General features: G+C 38.3%; 3 pseudogenes; all 3 read right to left on the reverse strand.

Annotated features, from left to right (window-relative positions):
* Positions 1–570: 570 nt before the first annotated feature.
* Positions 571–1580, reverse strand: LOC127172374 (trace amine-associated receptor 13c-like; annotated as a pseudogene).
* Positions 1581–4453: 2873 nt separating this feature from the next.
* On the reverse strand, positions 4454–5463 carry LOC127172375 (trace amine-associated receptor 13c-like; annotated as a pseudogene).
* Positions 5464–14215: 8752 nt separating this feature from the next.
* Positions 14216–15262, reverse strand: LOC127171886 (trace amine-associated receptor 13c-like; annotated as a pseudogene).
* Between the last annotated feature and the right edge of the window lie 4939 nt (positions 15263–20201).

Here is a 20201-nt window from a genome sequence, read left to right on the forward strand (position 1 = left end):
GTAGCCACTGACTCCTTGTGTTTGAAAAGTTTTTGAAAAGCATTTGAAAGTGACCAGTTTGTGTCACGGTGACTCAAGTACATGTATATGAGGTTTCATGTACTGCATCAGCAGCAAGTACTATATACAGACCATGGTGGGGCCTTATACATATTTATGGAGATATTGTTTTCCTTGTTGATAATATTAGTAATAAATTGGGAAAGGTAAGTCTTGCAACAACAACTCCTTATTATTCAAACAAACATACATGTGAAACATTTGTCATTTGTAAGCTGCTAGCATGTTAAGTTAATAGCATGTTACTTTAATAAGCATACATATACACATAATAGACATATTGGTTAAAGCAGTCCATTTTTATTACACGCAACTATTTTGTGCTGATCATTTTTAGCAGTGAATTTATTTTATCATTGAGGTGTGCTTTGGGATCGTGTCTCTGTGAAGAACAGATATAATGCTTGCTTTGAACACAGAAGAGATATTGGCAGCCTCAGTCACCATTCATGTTCATTGCATCTTTTTCTGCACAGCTCTGGGTGAACAGTTCCTTTAATATTTGGTTAATCATGAATTATAATCTGTAAAAATGTCCATCAGAGAGGATGCTGGTTGTAATATTCTAAGAGTTAGAATGTGTTTAACTGATATTTTAAACCAGCGGTAAAATAAAGCATAGATAATAGGGTTCAGACCACAGCTAACATACAAAGTCCATGACAGGAATGTCATTGTAGTAGAAGAGATTGTTGTGATATCTGTTAGTGAACAGATATTGAAAGGGATCCAGCAAAGCAGATGAACTGTCACAACAATTCCTAATGTCAGAGCAGCTTTACTTTCAGATTTCCTCTTCACCGAACCTTCCTTTACACATTTACCACCCTTCATCTGTGAGTTTATAACTTTCACTTGCCCTTGTACAACATAAAATATCTTCAAATACACAGTAATGATCACAACACAAGGAATTAGAAAGAATAAAATCAAATCAGTAAGTCTCCACGCAGGATTAAGCATAATGATACACTGACCATAACACAATCGTTTGTGTGCGATATTAAAATATCCATTATTAATTACATTCTTAATGTTGTAAACTGAACAGCAAAACCAGCAGAGACAGATGCTTATTAAAGTTTTAGTTGTGGTTATTTTCTGTGGGTACAGTAAAGGGTGACACACAGCCACATAACGATCTACAGCAATTAAAACTAAATTACTAACAGAAACAAAAAGGAGCAGTCTGACAAGAATTACAAACAGTCCACAGTAAGTGTCTCCAAAATACCAACACGTCTCATTTTGCTTGATGCCCTCTATGGGTATCACAATAATTCCGGTAAGCAGATTAGCCACAGCCAGAGAGAGGATGAGCAGGTTGGTTGGAGTATGAAGCTTCTTGAAGTGAGAGATGGAGATGATCACCAGCAGGTTCAGAAACACAGTCCATGCTGACAGCACTGATACAAATAGGTAAATTATATTATGTTCATGCCTGGAGCGTTTTCCCTTGATACATGATGAGTTGATGGCAGGAAAGCAGTATTGAATCTCATGATCCTCTGTCTCATAGGCCATGATTGAGTTTCCTCCTGTTAGGAGTTTGTTCTGCTCTCCTCAATGTTCTTTCATTTATACAGTGTCTGGATCACAGTAACCAACCCATCTACCGCCCACTCTGATGCTGAGCAGTGGTATAATTATTTTCTTGAAGGGAAAAGAAAGGACATGAACAATGTTTATTAGCTCTATTACTATCTATCTGTAGCATTTTAATCACGAATAGATAAAAAAAAAAAAGAGCACACATGTAATATGTGCAGTTTTTGATTTAAGTTATACTGTGTAATTAAAAAAAAAACTGAAGCAAAAACAGAAAGGTCTTGATCTTTGTGAATCCATTTACACAGCAACTGTATACTTTGATATTAGAGGCCGGGGTGGGTCAGAGTATGCGTACATCACTACTAGGGCTTCTTGATAGATTGAAATAATCAAAATATTACCAATGTACATTGTGCAGTGTGCAATATGTGTATCGCAAGGCCTTGTTATAACTCAGTAAGTTTAATATTTTAAAAAGTAATGTTGATGAAGAGAAAACTAAGGGAGCTCCAATCAGGATTTTTGCAGCCGATCACAGAAAGCAGGAACTGCCAGTATGTTCACCGATACAGATCTTTTTAAAGCCTTTTTTTAATATGTAGAATTTTTTTATAGACATTCGTTCAGAACCTGAATTTTATTTTTGAAAATGGGGAGGAATTCCCCTCTTAAGCCGGGCTCACACTAAAGGATTTTTAGCCCGATTTTGTCCCGATTTTGCCCTCCCGAGAATCGGACCAAAAATCTTGTCGATCACCTTGATCGGTCCCGATCTGCTCTCACGCAAATCGGAGCCGCCCCGATCATATCAAACATGTTTGATATTCAGGATTTTAAATCAGGATGATCACTGCTATGATTACGTCAGTACTTTCACAACAACCAATGTGCGACCGCAAAACAGCTGCTGTACGGTCCATTGGATAGTGAAGATGGAGGAAACTGCTTCTTATGTTTCTGTAGTAACACTGTCTGTATAATATGTTGAAAACATACCATAACCGCATGGAGCAAGGAAAGCTCTGGAGTGAAATTGTCTCTGTTTTCAACATAGTGAGTGCATAAAGCTGCTAGCACACTAGTTAACATATGTAAACAATAGTTGCTGAAATGATGATCTGTTGCGTAAGATCATGTGAGGCGCTCCCTCCGTCATGATAATCTTAATAATATCTTGTAGTGTGTGATGCGCCGCAATTTTAAAATCTTGTAGTTTGTGCATGTGATTTAAGGGAAGATAAACTGCAAAGATTCTCCTTATGTGTGCACTGCAAACAGATTTCATAATCGATTAGGATTTTAAAAATCCTGTAGTGTGATCCTGGCTTTGTGATGAATTTTTTTTTTTTTTTTGCATTTTTCTGAAATACGTAATATCACCTAAATGTTTGATCATGTAGTGCGTGTTAGTGACATGTTAGGTGAACTTAGCAATGTGAGAGAGAAAGATCCAAATACAGATTTTTATTAACAAAAGTACAGGTGTAGGAAACAGGAACTGAGCAGAAATAAAATCTGAAGGAGTACATATAACAAGAACACAAAGACCGAACCCTGACAGTGCTTTTCTCAAAAAATAATTTTTTAAAATAATTTAAATATATTTTTTGGGGCCACTGTTTATTTCTGCTTTTGAATAGCCTAAACCACTTTGTGCGCACCAGGCCACTGACCTCCCATTTAGACAGTGACTTTGCATCTTTGTTAATTTGACCAACTTCAGACAGAAATTAATCCCATAAGGAAATCCATTTGTGTGTCTGTTTGGTATTTCACGTAGGTAAATAATCCTGAGGGACCTTGTTAACACATGTTCAGTATTAAAGTTCTGCTGTAATGACAATTTCAGAGTGAACTGTTTGTTAAAGGTGTGAAAACAAACACACAAAATACACTGATGCTGCAATGTCCTTAGAGGTGTGAAGACTGTGAGTTTGTTTTCATGGATTAAAATTAGCAAAATGTTGACAGTTGGAATCAGCATGAATATTAAAAATTACAAATTAAAATTTATTAATAATAATTACCACACAAAGCTGTAAGTCCAGAAAATCTGCAGTAATATGCTACAGCATTATTTAATGGTTAATTATGTAATAATGCAGAAACAAGAAATGTGTTTTAGATATTGTTGTGTGAAGAGGCCTGCCTTTAGCTCTTTGTTAAAGCAGTGTTATGCGTGTGTCTACACACTACAGTCTTTGGGTAACATATGTACAGGGGTACAGACCGTGACACACCAAGCCAACATCAAAGAACTAGTAGTTCGTATAAAGTCCAAGAACATTGACATCCAGTGGAACCTTGTACTGCAATGGACTCCATGTGTTTAAAAAGTTTTTCAAAAACATAAAAACATTTGGAGGTGACCAGTTTGTCACAGTGACTGAAATACATTTATATGAAATCTCTGTAGGTACTGTAGGTTCATCAACAAGCACAATACAGACCATGGTGGGGGCCTTGTACACTTTCACAGAGATGTTGTGTTCCTGGTTGGCAATATTAGTGATAAATTGGGGAAGGTGAGTCTTATGCAATAACCTCTCCTTATTATTTAAACAAGCATACGTGTGATACATTTGACGTTGTCATTTGTAAGTTTGATGCTAGCTTGTTGATAAGGTAATAGCAAGGTACTTTATTAAGCATACAAACATATATACATAATAGACATATATTGGTTAAAGCAGTCAATTTTTATTACATGTAACTATTTTGTGCTGATCATTTTTAGCAGTGAATTTCTTTTATCATTGTGGTGTGCTTTGGGATCAAGTCTATGTTCACTGCATATTTATTCTGCACAGTTCTGGGAGCACAGTCCCTAATATTTGGTTAATCATGAATGATGATCTGTAAAAATGTCCATCAGAGAGGATGCTGGCTGTAATATTCTAAGAGTTAGAATGTGTTTAACTGATATTTTAAACCAGCGGTAAAATAAAGCATAGATAAGAGGGTTCAGGCCACAGCTAACATACAAAGTCCACGACAGGAATGTCATTGTTGTAGAAGAGATTGTTGTGAAATCTGTTAGTGAACAGATATTAAAAGGAATCCAGCAAAACAGATGAACTGTCACAACGATTCCTAATGTCAGAGCAGCTTTACTTTCAGATTTCCTCTTCACTGAACCTTCCATTACACACTTACCACCCTTCATCTGTGAGTTTATAACTTTCACTTGCCGTTGTACAACGTAAAATATTCTTAAATAGACAGTGATGATCACAACACAAGGAAATAGAAAGAAAAGGGTCAAATCAGTAAATCTCCATGCAGGATTAAGCATAATGATACACTGACCATAACACAATCGTTTGTGTGAGATATTAAAATATCCGTTACTAATTACATTCTTAATATTGTAAACTGAACAGCAAAACCAGCAGATACAAATGCTTTTTAAAGTTTTAGTTGTGGTTATTTTCTGTGGGTACAGTAAAGGGTGACACACAGCCACATAACGATCTATAGCAATTAAAATTAAATTGCTAAGAGACATACAAAGGAGCAGCCTAAGGAGAATTACAAACAGTCCACAGTAAGTGTCTCCAAAATACCAACATGTCTCATTTTGCTTGATGCCCTCTATGGGTATTACAATAAGACCGGTAAGCAGGTCTGTCACAGCCAGAGAGAGAATGATCAGGTTGGTTGGAGTGTGAAGCTTCTTGAAGTGAGAGATGGAGATGATCACCAGCAGGTTCAAAGAAACAATCCATGCTGACAGCACTGATACAAATAGGTAAATTATAGTATGTTCATGCCTGGAGCGTTTTCCCTTGATACACGATGAGTTGATGGCAGGAAAGCAGTATTGAATCTCATGATCCTCTGTCTCATAGGCCATGATTGAGTTTCCTCCTGTTAGGAGTTTGTTCTGCTCTCCTCAATGTTCTTTCATTTATACAGTGTCTGGATCACACTAACCAACCCATCTACCGCCCACTCTGATGCTGAGCAGTGGTATAATTATTTTCTTAAAGGAAAAAGAAAGAACATGAACAACATGTTTTTTAGTATTTACTATGTATCTGTAGCATTTTAAGCACGAATAGATAGAGAGCACACATGTAATATGTGCAGTTTTTGGTTTAAATTATATAGTGTAATTTTTAAATATATAAAACACATCTGCATGAAACAAAAACAGCAGATTGGCTGAATGGGAATGCAGATTCACTCTATGACAGAAGGTGGTGCTTTCTGAAGATAGTCAGTTCCCTTCAGAGATATATTCATATAAATCCTTACCCCCAAATTTAATATTTTGTGCATTGTGAAAAGTGATCTTGCTCTGCCTGTACAATATTTTTTCCACAAAATATTTATATATAATTTTTCCACACAATTAGAGAATGATTGCAGTGCGGTTTGTTTGCAAGTTCATAACAGAGATGTGAAAATAAATAAAACAAAAAATGGTCGGTCTGCCAGTGCATCTGTACTTTGCTGTATAAATTAAATGTAGATTAATCGTTAAAGCTACAAATTTACTTGCCAAGAAGGGTATTTTGTAGAGCTGGGACAATAGATACATCACGAGTTGTGGTTTGATTCCGAGATTTTCAGAATACATCGCAATTATTTCATTTTTTTAATTTATTTTTTTGGAATCGATTCTGAGCTTAGATCGATTTGAGACAGCAGATGGTGCTCTAGGTTAGTTTTTAACCACACTCAAATACTCACACAGAAGAGCTCTTGTGCGTTCGGCTGAGTCATGTATGTTGTTAATTGTACTTGCACTTCAGCTTTTATGATGCAAGACTTCATAAATTATTATTTTAGATGTCAAGATTTCAAGCAGAGTGCAGCTGTTTCAAAAGCAAAGCCATCTGCTGTTAAATTCTAAGCTCAGAATCGATTCAAGAGAGAATTGCGACGCATCTGAAAAATCTCAAAATCGATTCTGAATCATTTCTTGATTCGTGATGTATTGATTTATTGTCCCAGCCCTAGTACTTTGATGTGCGTGTGTTTTTGTTTGGTGAAGTGCAAGAAGACATGGAAGGAACATGGCTATACACACAAAACACAGCTTGTCTTTCGCATCTTTCTTGAATTCATCTTCCATTTAGAATTTTTGTATTACAAAGGCTTAAAAAGACTTGCACACATGACGATGCAGTAACAAATCCGTCAACTTTCCTGAGCTTCTTTTACACTGGCTCTGTGCCTTTGGGTAGTCCTTATTGTGGAGTCCTGCTCTATGAAATGTGAAATGACTTAAAGATCTGTAGCGGGGTGGTTGAATTAATTGCGTGACTAATGAATTAAATTAGTGCGCTAACATGGCAGTCAGTATTGACACAGGAACCATGTCACACTGCTTGCAGCATTTCTCACAGTGATTGTCATGTCAAGAATGTAGTTGCTTGTTGAATGTAGCAGTAATTTGGACAACTTTTCTATAATTTGCCGCTGGCTCTGTTTCTAGTGGTTGAACATGATATAATGTCTTGGGTATATCTGACAGGCAGCCTTTGATCTCATTAATCTACTTTTGTTATTTTTTAAATCTGTTATCCTTATTTATTAAAATGTTAAAAAAAAAAAAAGCTTTTATACTATTTTTCAATTAATCCAGTATTTAAATTAAAAATTGAGCAAAAATTAAGTGATTGGAGGCAGATCAGTGCCACCTGTTGGAAGAAAATCATCCATAATGCCATGGTGTAGCCACTATGTCACGAATCTGGTCGGTGTCCCGCTGTCCGCTCACCACCAGATGTCACTCTCACCCCATCGTCACACTCGGACTGTTGCATTCAACCCCGGACTACATTACCCATCAGCCACTGCTCTTACCACTTGCACCAATCACTGACTGTATATAAGCCCCGGTCTTCCTGTCATTCACTGCCGAGTATTGTACTGAGTTTACCTAGTCATACGAAGCGTTTCTCTCTGTCTAGTTTCCTTGTCGTTGTCTCGTTTTGCACTCTCGCCTGTCTGACCATTCTCCTGCCTCGCCCATAAGGATTACGTTCGCCGCTGGATTGACCTTTTGGATTAATTTTGTTTATGTGGCTTGTGTGTCCAAATGCATTTTGAGGTTATTGTATTGTTTGGAATTATTTGGGTTTATTGTATTTGTTGCCCTTGAGAAACCTCAAAATGCCTCAGTAGACAATCCTTCAATGATCTGTTTTTTTGATCAGTACTGGATGGTTCATGGTTCATATGTTAATAATCAACATTTCTCTCACTATTAGTGAAAGTTCGGGGGGGAAAAGGAATTCAGTCGCTCACAACGTATGTCATAATATGTCTCTCTTTAATTTTCGTGTCAGCAACCCGCTGCACTACTTCAAACTGCATATTGTCACGCCTACGCATACTTAGTATATACTTCACATATACAAATGCAATGCTTATATGCTAAATGTTTAACTGAACAAACATATGAGTAAAGGACATGTTTTTCTCAATTATTTACATTAACTGTAATACATGTCTCTATTCAAAGAAAAATAAAATAACTATTTGTAAACAAAGTCTCAACATCCTCCCACCCGATGAACCAGTTTCATACTCTCATTTTAGGGTTGTTTATTTAAACTAATTCCAAGGGATATATTAGCTGTACAGGTCTTCTTAACACATTGCCTGAAGAAGTACGGACACTGCATGAGCGTACTAGGCCGTCTCTTCCTGAATGTAGTTTCTCAATTGTTCCCATTTTCCATGTTTGACGTGGTACTCTGTCCTCTCCAATTAAGACAACATCACCTTCTTTTAGCACAGTAGCTTTTACTGAATCACTTTTATGCGCTGACTTTAAATCCATTAAATAGTCTTTTCGCCAACGGTTCCAGATGGTAGTCAGCAGTCTCTGTCGGTACTTCCATCACCGATTTGCATGTTCTTTAGTCAAGTTTGAGTAGCTGGACTCTGAGACCACAGCCTTTGGTGGCAGAGATGTTAGTCTTTTTCCTATTAGGAAATGTGAAGGCGTCAAAGGTTGGGGCTCATCTGCTTCGCTGTGTAAGTAGGAAAGTGGTCTAGAATTCAAAACTGCTTCTACTTCTGTCAAAATAGTTGTCATCTCTTCAAAGTTTAGAGAAGCTTTCCCTAGGACTTTCTTCAAACAGTTTTTTACTGACCTAACAAGTCTCTCCCAAAAACCTCCCCACCAAGCAGCACGTTCTACAATGAATTTCCAAACAATGGATCTTGAAGCAAAGAATTCTGTAAGCTCAGAAATTTTAAAGGATTTCCACAGTTCTTTCAGATCTTGATCCGCCCTTTTAAATGTTTTTGCATTGTCTGAGTAAATTATTTTACACACACCTCTTCTTGCTATAAATCTTTTCAAAGCAAGTAGAAACTTCTCTGTAGTTTGGTCTGACACTAATTCTAAATGTACTGCTCGTGTAACAGCACACGTGAAAAGTGCAATGTACGCCTTTTTTGATACATTGTTCGATTTGACATACAGTGGACCTGCGAAATCTACTCCTGTTACTTCAAAGGGGGAAGATTCAGTCACTCTGTCCCTTGACAAAGGAGCAGTGATTTGCTGAGCTGGTCTTACTGTCAATCTTTTGCAACTTTACAGCGTCCTAAAATGTACTTCACAAGCTGGCGACCACGTAGAATCCAATATTTTTCTCTTACCTGGACTAGAGTATCTCTTACACCTGAATGCATTACTCTTTCATGATAACTCTGAACTAGCAATTCAGAGTATCTTGACTTTGTGGGAAGCACCCATGGGTGTTGTTCTCGAAAACTGAACTCGGATTGCTGTAGTCGTCCACCAACGCAGATTAGTCCATTTTCATCTACGAATGGGTTCAAATCCTTGATCTTTGAATCTTTGTCAACCATTTGACTTGACTTAAGCAAATGCATTTCTTTGCTGAAACTCTGTTCCTGAGTTATCCTTACCCAATATATCTCAGCTGTGATCAGTTCATTTGTTGAGAGTTCGCCTTGAATTTTACATCTGGATCGGGTGTTTGTTATGAATCTCTTTATCCATGCAGTTATTCTCAACACTGTTTTCAGCTTACTGTATTTTGCTAAATCCAAGAGAGGCTCTGTTGGTTCAACACCGCCAAACTGTACGGTGACCTGATACTTGGATCTTAGCTCAGTGTTCACTTCAGCAAGGCAGGTTTCCTCAGGTTCTTTTGAGTAAGCGTGAGTAAAGGATTCTGGGCCCCGCCACCAGAGCCGGTTCTGTACGAGGTCTGCTGCACTTTTTCCACGTGTAGCTAAATCAGCTGGATTGTTCTTTCCATCACAATGTGACCACGATTCAGGGTTTGTGAGATTCTGAATTTCAGCTACTCTATTAGCTACAAACGGCTTCCATCTTTGTGCAGAACCCTTGATCCAGTGTAAAGCAATTAGTGAATCTGTCCACATGCATATTTGGGTTTTCTCCATATTCAAGGGACGAAGCAGATTATTTCCGATCCGAGCTCCAATTAAAGCTCCCATTAATTCCAAACGTGGTAAAGTTAGCTTCTTCAATGGAGCAACTCTTGTTTTAGAGGCTACAAAACTGGTTACAGTTTCTCCACCTTCATTCTCTCCTTGCAGATAAGCAACTGCACCATATACCTTTTCACTAGCATCACAAAATATGTGTAGCTTGTGCACACGAACGTTAGGTTGGACCTTAATTCCATACCACCTTGGTATGTTCATTAAGCGGAGCTGTGGCACTTCACAACACCATTGAACCCATAACTTTGACAAATCTGAAGGCAACTGTTCATCCCAGCCAAGTCCTCTTTCCCACATTTCTTGAAGAAGACATTTCACTCTTACAGTGAAGGGCGTTAGAAATCCAATGGGGTCAAAAATACGTGACGATGTTTGTAAAACATTTCTCTTGGTGTTTCCTTTGCCCTCCACAATATTCAACAGTTGCTTGGAATCGAACACAAAATCATCTCTTTCTGGTCTCCATACTAAACCTAATACTTTTAGTACATTTCCACTACTGTCTGGTACTAGGTCTTGCTCCATTGCATTCTCCGTCCATCTTGCTTTTAGTTCTGCTGAATTTGTCACCCATTTGCACAGTTTCATACCCGCTTCTAGCAGGATGTCTCTGGCAGCTGTGGAGATATTATATGCCTCATCCACATCAGGAGAACTTACAATTAAATCATCTACATAGAGCGACTCACTCAAGGCTTTTACTGCTTTCGGTTGTTCTGACTCCTTTTTCTGAATATGATGCTTAATGGTTGCAGCTAACAAGAATGGACTTGGGGAAACTCCAAAAACTACTCTACACATTCTCATAATGCGCAGCTCAACTTCTTTGTTGTCAGTTGGAAGACCATGAAGCCACAAAAATCTGACGGCATCCTTTTCCTTTTCTGCCAGAGCAATCTGCAAAAATGCCTTTGTGATGTCCGCAGTAAATGCAATTTTGTGTAGTCGAAACTTGATAAGTACATCTAACAGATCAGGATTCAAGTTCGGTCCCGTAAGCAAGCAGTCATTCAATGATGGACAACCCTCCTCATGCGAGGATGCATCAAACACCACCCTTAATTTTGTTGTTGTTTTATCTTCTCTGATCACGGCGTGGTGTGGTAGATAGAACTCAACAGCTTCTGCTTTCTTTGGTTGTGAGTTTTCTTTCGGAACATCTTCACAAATGCCTTTTTGCACATAGTCTTCTATTACATCTCTGTATTTTGTGTGTAAAAGGTTACGTCAGCTTTTAGGTTTTTCTGCAGCTTCTCAAACCTTTTCTTAGCTACCCTGAAATTGTTCTGTAGTTCTGGTTTATTTGGTTTCCAGGGTAACTCCACCTGATAACGTCCCTTCTCGAAGGTTACAGTCTGGTTAAAGTGTTGTACGGCGTCTGATTTCTCTGGACTTTCAGTCGTCTTGTTCAATATGCCCAAGGACTCTACTTCCCAAAAGGCCCGTAGCTGTTTTGACATCTGCATATCTTCTTCTAAACAAATTTGCATGCAGGTTGTGTCTGTTACACTAGACATGGGAATTGGCCCTTGAACTGCCCATCCAAAAATACTTTCTAGGGCCACAAGAGATTCAGTTAATCTCTCGACTTTTCCTGATACTACTTGCCAGTAGTAATCTGCTCCTATTAAAACTGAAAGCTCAGAATCATTAGTATCCTCTGATACAAAATCTGCAAGTTGCAACCCTTTAGCTTCAAGCTTCTGATGCACATATTCTCCAGGCACTCTCATAACAGCCGAACAGACTTGAGGAGTTTCAAGTGCTGTGATTTCTATTCTTTGATTCGGATTCCACACACTTTCAAGTTCTAATTTCACATTTCTGAATTCTGTAATTACAGGATTCTCCGCTCCAAAAGTGTGAAGATTCAGCGTCTCTTTTTTCATCATTGGTAGTTCTAGTGTTTTCACTAGACTCTTTTGCACAAAGCTTCGTTGGCTTCCTCCATCCAACAGGCAACGCACTAATTTTCTACCTGCTGGACCTTCTAGCCACACCTTAACTGTCTGAAGCAGCACAGTCATTTGCCCTCCAGCTTCTGGCTTTACAGTGCTAGACACTGATGACACTACAGCTTCAGTACTAGCATCATTATCCTCCGCACTGTCCTTGTTAACATCAAGCGGCTTGTTGTTTTCTTCACAAATTGACTGATGATGCTTACGTCCACACTTACTGCAGAAAATTCCCTTGATCCTGCAGAATTTTGCTATATGTTTAGGCCCCAAACAAACAAAACATCTTCCCAACTTCTTCAGCCTTTCCTTTTGAGCAGCCACTGAGTATTCAGAGCAATTTTCAGGTTTATGATTCAGATTCTCACAATATACACAAGCCTTAGGAGCATGACTAGCTGTGTGTAAGGCAGCTGCAGAAGACACTGTCCATTTTTTGGGTCTTGTTTCATAAGTCATCTCCGATTTGGTAAAGCATCTATTATTGTACTGTTTGTCCTTTTTTGCGCTTTCTGGTCTGGTAAGTTGCAGCGCTCTTTCTCTGCTTTGCACCTCCCTTTGCAGAAACTGAATAAGGTCAGGCACCTTCCATCCTCCATCAGAATCCAACTGACGAGTATAGGCTAAAGCGACGTCCTCTGGCATCAGCTGCATTAATACTGGACATAAAAGACTGCCATAAGTGTCACATGGAACACCCAGAGATTCCAAACTCCGAATCTGAATTTCACACTCATCATATAAACTTCTCAGAGCCCTTATGTCTGACGATCTCTTAACAGGTGCCAAATTCAGCAATTTAGACATGTGAGCACTGATAACAATATCCTTTCTTCCAAATCTGTTCTGTAGTAATTCGATTGCTGCATCGTAATTACTGTCTGTTAGAGTTAGTCCTGATACTGCGTTCGCTGCTGCGTCAACTAAGTACGTTTTCAAATAAGCAAATTTTTCTTTCTTGCTCAGCATTTCGTTAGAATGAATCGCGGCTTCATACTGACTCCAAAACTCCTGCCATTTACTGATTTCCCCAGTAAACTTATCAATGACTAATTTGGGTAGTTTGACATACCGTTTTTCTGGCAAACGTTCGTGATTTGCGGGACTTTTTATCCGTTCGCTTTCCTGTTCGAGCCGTCTCTCAAGCAGTCTCTTTGCACGGGATTTCCACATGATGATGCGGTCTTGATACTCCAGCGCGCTCGCTATCTCACCCTCCAAGTCATCCGTTGAAGTTTCGTTTTCAATGCCTCGGTCAAGATCCACTAAACTTTCCTCCTTCACGGATAACATTGAAAGCAACTCTCGCAGTTTATCACAGTCTGGCTCTTCGTTCTTAATCTCCTCTTCCAAATTAGTTAGCAACTTCGTTGCCGAGCTGCGAATCGTTTTCCTCTTCTTTTTCATACGCTCTAACTGCGCAGCCATCTTCTCTTATCTCACTTTCACTTCCAATTTTCTTCTAACTCCGAGATTCTTATTCCACGATACTATCCCGGGTTTCGGCACCAAAATATTAGTGAAAGTTCGGGGGGGGAAAGGAATTCAGTCGCTCACAACGTATGTCATAATATGTCTCTCTTTAATTTTCGTGTCAGCAACCCGCTGCACTACTTCAAACTGCATATTGTCACGCCTACGCATACTTAGTATATACTTCACATATACAAATGCAATGCTTATATGCTAAATGTTTAACTGAACAAACATATGAGTAAAGGACATGTTTTTCTCAATTATTTACATTAACTGTAATACATGTCTCTATTCAAAGAAAAATAAAATAACTATTTGTAAACAAAGTCTCAACACTCACATTGTCCACATGAATTTAGTTTGCAGTGCACTTTGGGATCGTTTACCCAGAAAGAATACATGTAATGATTTGTAAGAACAGAAGAAATACGATTTATGTTAATTGCATCTTTTTTTTCTGGACATTGAAAGTGAATGGTCATTCTGCCATAACATCATACATGAGGGGAGAGTAAATGATCACAGATTACAGAAATCTTCATTTTTGGTTAAACTGTCCTTTTAACATTTAGCTAATGTTTAGTTAATCTGAAAACATGAATACATATATACTGTAATAACAGTATTGAGGCATTTTCAGGGATTCAAATCAGAGGTTGTGCTTTAACTTAAAGAAAAAAAATAAAATAAAACCCCATCAGTCAAGAATGACAATCAGTAAAAATGTCCGTCAAAGATGATCCTGACTGAAATATTCTAAGAGTTAGAATGTGTTTAACTGATATTTTAAACCAGCGGTAAAATAAAGCATAGATAAGAGGATTCAGACCACAGCTAATATACAAAGTCCATGTTAAAAATGTCATTGTTGTAGAAGAGATTGTTGTGATTTCTGTTAGAGAACAGATATAAAAAGGAATTCAGCAAAGCAGATAAACTGCCACAATGATTCCTAATGTTAGAGCAGCTTTACTCTCTGATTTCCTTCTGACTGAACTTTCCACTAAACATTTACCACCTTTTACTAGAGAGTTTATAACTTTTACTTGCCATTGTACAACATAAAATATCCTCAAATACACAGTGATGATCACAGCACAAGAAAATAGAAAGAACAAAGCCAAATCAGTAAATCTCCAAGCAGGACTAATCATGACAATACACTGGCCATAGCACAATGTTTTGTGTGAGATATTAAAATATCCGTTATTAATTATATACTCAATGTTGTAAACTGAACAGCAAAACCAGGAGAGACAGATGCATATTGATGTTTTAGCAGTTGTTATTTTCTGTGGGTACTGTAAAGGGTGACACACAGCCATATAATGATCCACAGCAATTAAAACTAAATTACATAGAGATGTAGAAAGGAGCAACCTAACGATAATCACAAACAGTCCACAATAAGTGTCTCCAAAGTACCAACATGTCTCAATTTGCCTGATGTCCTCTATGGGTATCACAGTAAGTCCAGTAAGCAGGTCTGTCACAGCCAGAGAGAGAATGATCAGCTTGGTTGGAGTGTGAAGCTTCTTGAAGTGAGAGATGGAGATGATCACCAGCAGGTTCAGAAACACAGTCCATGCTGACAGCAATGATACAAACAAGTAAATAATGTTATATTCATGTCTGGAGCATTTTCCCTTGATACATGACGAGTTGATGGCAGAAAAGCAGTATTGAGTCTCACGATCCTCTGTGTCGTAGGCCATGAGTGACTCTCCTCTTGTTGGGAGATTGTTCTGCTCGCCTTACTGTCTTTTCTTTTAATAGTCTCTCGTTTAGACTGGCGGTAGATGGATTGGCCAATGACATTATTATTATTTTCTTGAAGTATAAACACCAGAGTCATAACAGGGATTTGAATTTGTTTTTTCTTGTACTACTAAGTGTGCTTATTTATTTGTGCTTTAATTGTTTAGAAGCCAATCTGGACCTTATTTCAGTTTTACCTATCTGCATAACCCATTTATTTTGTGAACACTTTTAGTCTGTTGTTAGTGTTTTATTGATTTTGTGAATTAAATGTTTAATTCTTATTCATTTTTAGACCCCAAAAAAATGCCACTAGACAGGGAGTCAGTAATGCTGTGAGGGTAATATTAGCAATGCAAAATAAATTTTGCTCGAATAATCAACACTAACCCAGTTTCCAGTCATTGGGCCTCATTTATGAAACTTGTGTAAATATATTAGTAAATTCTGAGTAATTTGTGTGTAAAACAGTCCTACTGAAAACTCTCCTCCGGATTCACAAACGTTTTGTAAATGTCCAATTTGATAGTTAAACAAGTGTATGTTAACCCTCTGGGGTCTGAAGGTGTTTTGGGGCCCTGGAGAAGTTTTGACATGCCCTCATTTGTGTTTTTTTCAGTATCTTAAAAACATATTAATGGCTAAAGTCTGATTACATTGTAATTAGCACAAACTGGGCTACAATAATATGCAAGCAACATTAATATACATGTTTGTGTTTTTGAGAAAACAACATTTATGTGTGGTTAGTGAAAAACTAAAATCTTTAAGTCACTGAAATAAGGCTGTGAAACACATTCAGAACATTTGTTCACAAGACTTTTGAGAACTGGATGTGGTTGTCTAGAGTTTTTTTCTACAAAAAGATGTGAAAATCATCTCATTCACACGTTTACAGAAAACAATATATTGATTTAAATTTTCTAAAACACGTTTTGTGACTGAAAAGGAATACGCGAGGGAGTGACAACAACCATGAGTATTTAGTGATTTACACCTGAGAGACAAAAGGACCTCCTCTAATGGCCCATCAGTGAGACTGGGACTGTCAGGTAGAAACAATGAGATTCAGAGAATGGAGTTTTAGATTATTTGTATTTTATTTACAACACTGTATCATCAAAACATACATAATGAAGATCAAAAGCACATTATTGATTACACTGATCTAACCATAGAGACGTGAACAGACTTTGTGTCATTCCTGAAAACTGTTTTCTGAATTCTGTTCAACAAGTGAAACAAGTAAATTATACCTGATATTTAAGTGATTGCTGCTTCTTTCCATGGATTTAAGAAACAAAACTCATCATCAGTAGTCCAGGAAATTGTTTTACAATAAAAAAAAAAAATCAGTGTAGGTGAACATCTGATGTGGGTACAGTACTCTTCACGTGGCATTCATGTAGCATTCATCTGTGGTGCAGGAATCAGATCACTAGAAAGAAAAAAAAAACATCTGTAAGCATGTTAATATCAGGAGCATCTGTAATATACACATATAGTACTCACACTGTCACGAATCTGGTCGGTGTCCCGCTGTCCGCTCGCCACCAGATGTCACTCTCACCCTATCACACACTGACTGTTGCATTACACCCCGGACTACATTATCCATCAGCCACTGCTCCCACCACCTGCGCCCAATCAGAGACTGTATAAAATGTATCGTTTTTATTTTATAGAACATTAAAAACATCCTGGCGTCGTCAAACGTTTCGATGCAATGAAATGAAACATACTTCATAACGTTTCACTTGATTACACGTAGTCAGGATTATAGTTTGGAAAAAAATCTAACTACTATAATGTCTACAAGTTATATCACAGTAACACAAAAACTAACGTAAGTAGGCTAATAAAAGAAAGACTTACTCTTTCGGTGGATCTCGCCGTGCGTCACATCGTGCTCTTCCTTTGAGGGAAATATAAATCTTTCTCCTCACAGCGCGTCTTCTTCCAGTAACAAGATGCAAGTAGCCGAGATGAACAGTGAAGTGAAGTCTCCCGCTTTGTTTACGTTGATGTGGGCGGTTCGCCGCTTGCGCCTCCACGTGGCTGATTATAATAACAAACCGAAAGTAGCTCGTGGGCGTGAACAAATTAAAAATAATTATGTCTGACGAGAAAGACTGGACATGGGGTTGGTTTCATACAGATTACGTTAACACATGAAATTTGTTTTCGATAAGACTTACTTCATTTAAAAGTAGACATATCAGGCTTTCTATAGATATCTACGTTGGAGTGTCAGATTATAATTTCATCATAGGAAATTCTGTATTAAAATTACTAAATAAGTAAATGCCGTTACAGTCCATGAAACATAGGAAACTTATATGAAAAGAAAACAGTGAGTCAGAGAGCTGCGCACCTCAGCCAATTAGCTGCGCACTATTATCTGCTGCCGGCTGCTCTTCACTGCATTACATGGATTTCCATCAGTCTGAGATCCTGGAATTTTGTGCCGCGCCTGGTCTTTTTGCAAAAGAGGTAAGGTTAACCATGTTATTTGATATCTTCTAATCATATAATTTCTACCATTTGCATTGTGTAATGTTTAGGTAGTCCTAATGTGTCATTACGTTTTATAATAACTATGCCAGGTTCATCTGTAAGATAGTGCTAGCTAGCACATTTTAGATTTTTTTTAACCTTGTTTGTTGCGTCAGGCAGTTTAATAGTATTCCAGATAGACTAGCACTATCTTGTCCGGTAATGCTTTAGTAGCAGCTTATACTTATAACTCTACCCCCTTTCTAATGTGTAGCCTAATGCTAACGTTCGGTTAGGACTTGTGCTAGTTTGAGGCTAGCAGATTGTTGACGTCTGAACATTAACGAGCCGCTGGTCTTGGCTTTTTCGCGAATGCAACCAGAAGTGCCAAGTGACGAACTGAGTTATTTTCAATAACACCTACCACCATAAGGGCGAGGAACTGATGTGTGGGCTTATCTTAACAAACCGCACTGCTGTTCATACATTTTAACTGTACATTTTAGTGCGCATTGAGAAAGGGGTCAGAGTAAAGTGAACTATTTTGCACTTTATGATACAGTAGAAGGTATAGGGTATCCAGACGTCCTGATTATAGATGTCAGGTCGCTTTATGCTACACTAAGGCTAAAATATGCAACTTTTCATTTGCAGACCCACCCAAAGCATCCAGTTAGTATTTTAAATAACCTTCACTTTATTTTTGAATAATCCCCTAGGACATGCTGCCACCTACTGGTTAAAAATGCAAAAGCGTAATTATGAAAATTTGTCATATCACATTACCGAAAATGTACATCTAGTGTTTAATATCTTGTGCATCTTAATGTTATTTTGATTAATTGCTAAGAAGATTTGGACATTCTCCAATTCAGTGATGGTTTTTATGCCCTGCATGATGCTACCATCCATGTTTAAATACATCATATGGGACAAATATGAATATGTAATGTAATCACCCATTTCATGTCATGGACTGATTTGAACATTTATTTAATGGTGGTTAGATCAGAATCCTGATTTCATTTGGGAGAAAAGCAGTATTAAATCTTGTCATTGTACTGCAACAATGAAATTGCCGATATAAATGTGTGTTTTATATGTTATGTGTTGCAGGTAATCATGGATTTTATTGAAAATGTTATCAAGGCGTACATCAATTGTGGCAAGTACATGCAGGCCAAACTACCCCTGAAAAGTAAAACCCTGCAGGCCTTGTCCTCCATCGATCCTGTGGTGAGGGGCCATTCACAGGCTGTTATTCAGCTGAAGGAGTTGGCTATTATCATAAAGCACTTGGTGCCCACAGAGAGTGACCCCAGCATGGAGATCCTAAGGTACAATGTGGACCCCAACCTGGCCAACTATGAAGAAGGAGATGACATTGTGAAGTGGTGGGCCCATGTCATAAGTCTGGGAAAGTATCCAGCCCTCACGCAGGTCATCAGAGGTGCCCTCTCCATCTTCCATGGGCCACTAGTAGAGTCCTCCTTTAGCCTCATGGGTGATGTGATTGACAAGAAAAGTGCCAACATGAGGATCTCTACCTTTAATGCTGTGCAAACAGTTAAATACACCCTAAGATCAAGGCGGCGGACAGGAATCACCATGTTCAAGAGGGAAGATGTGAAACTTGGGCCAGTGGACAAAACTGTCTGCCGCAACATCAGGGCTGCAGAGAAAAAGGATAAATCCTTCAGAGAGAAGAGAATTGAGGAAAGGAAGAAGAGGCAGGCAGAGTATGGCTGTAGAGCTTCCTGCGGAAGTGCTGAGAGGGCCAAGACCACTGCTCAAGCAGAAGAAAGGCAGGCACGCCTGAGACATGTGGCAAAGCAGAAAAATGCAGCTAGACGCAAGGCCCTGGAGGCATTGGTGATAGCAAGGAAGAAGAAGAAACTGTAGAGAGCTGGAAGAAGTGCACTGTAATGAAAGGACTGGCACAATAGTCTAATAAGTTCTATTTTGGAATAAAATTTACGTTAAATTTTCCAGCGTTGTCTCAGTGTTCTTTACTTTTAAGAATTTCCAAGGAACTGGGACTGTGTATTTTCATATAAAGAACTTTGTGTGTGTATAGGGTGAGCCCTGGATGGCAGAGGTTGGTGGCAATGTAATTATATGATATTTGCTGCGGGGGCACGGGCTTCGATAATCTCACTCCTTTTTGACCATACCTCTGTTTGCATCCCTGTTATTATGAGTGCACACAAATAAAAGTGAATTCCTTACAGATTCCATTGATGTATTGCTCTTATCTGTACGATCAAAAATGACGGAGAAATTTAAGTTCTTTTTGGCGTTATCAGAAAAACGGCCACAAACCGTGTCGGCGCATTTTTTCGACCCCAGAGGGTTAATGAATTTCAATCAGTCGTAAATTTCAGTCGCTCGTGCTCGCTTATTCACAATTTAGGCATAATCCCCGCCTATGAA

This window comes from Labeo rohita, chromosome 10, assembly GCF_022985175.1.
Source record: "Labeo rohita strain BAU-BD-2019 chromosome 10, IGBB_LRoh.1.0, whole genome shotgun sequence".
NCBI classification, from domain to species: Eukaryota; Metazoa; Chordata; class Actinopteri; order Cypriniformes; family Cyprinidae; genus Labeo; species Labeo rohita.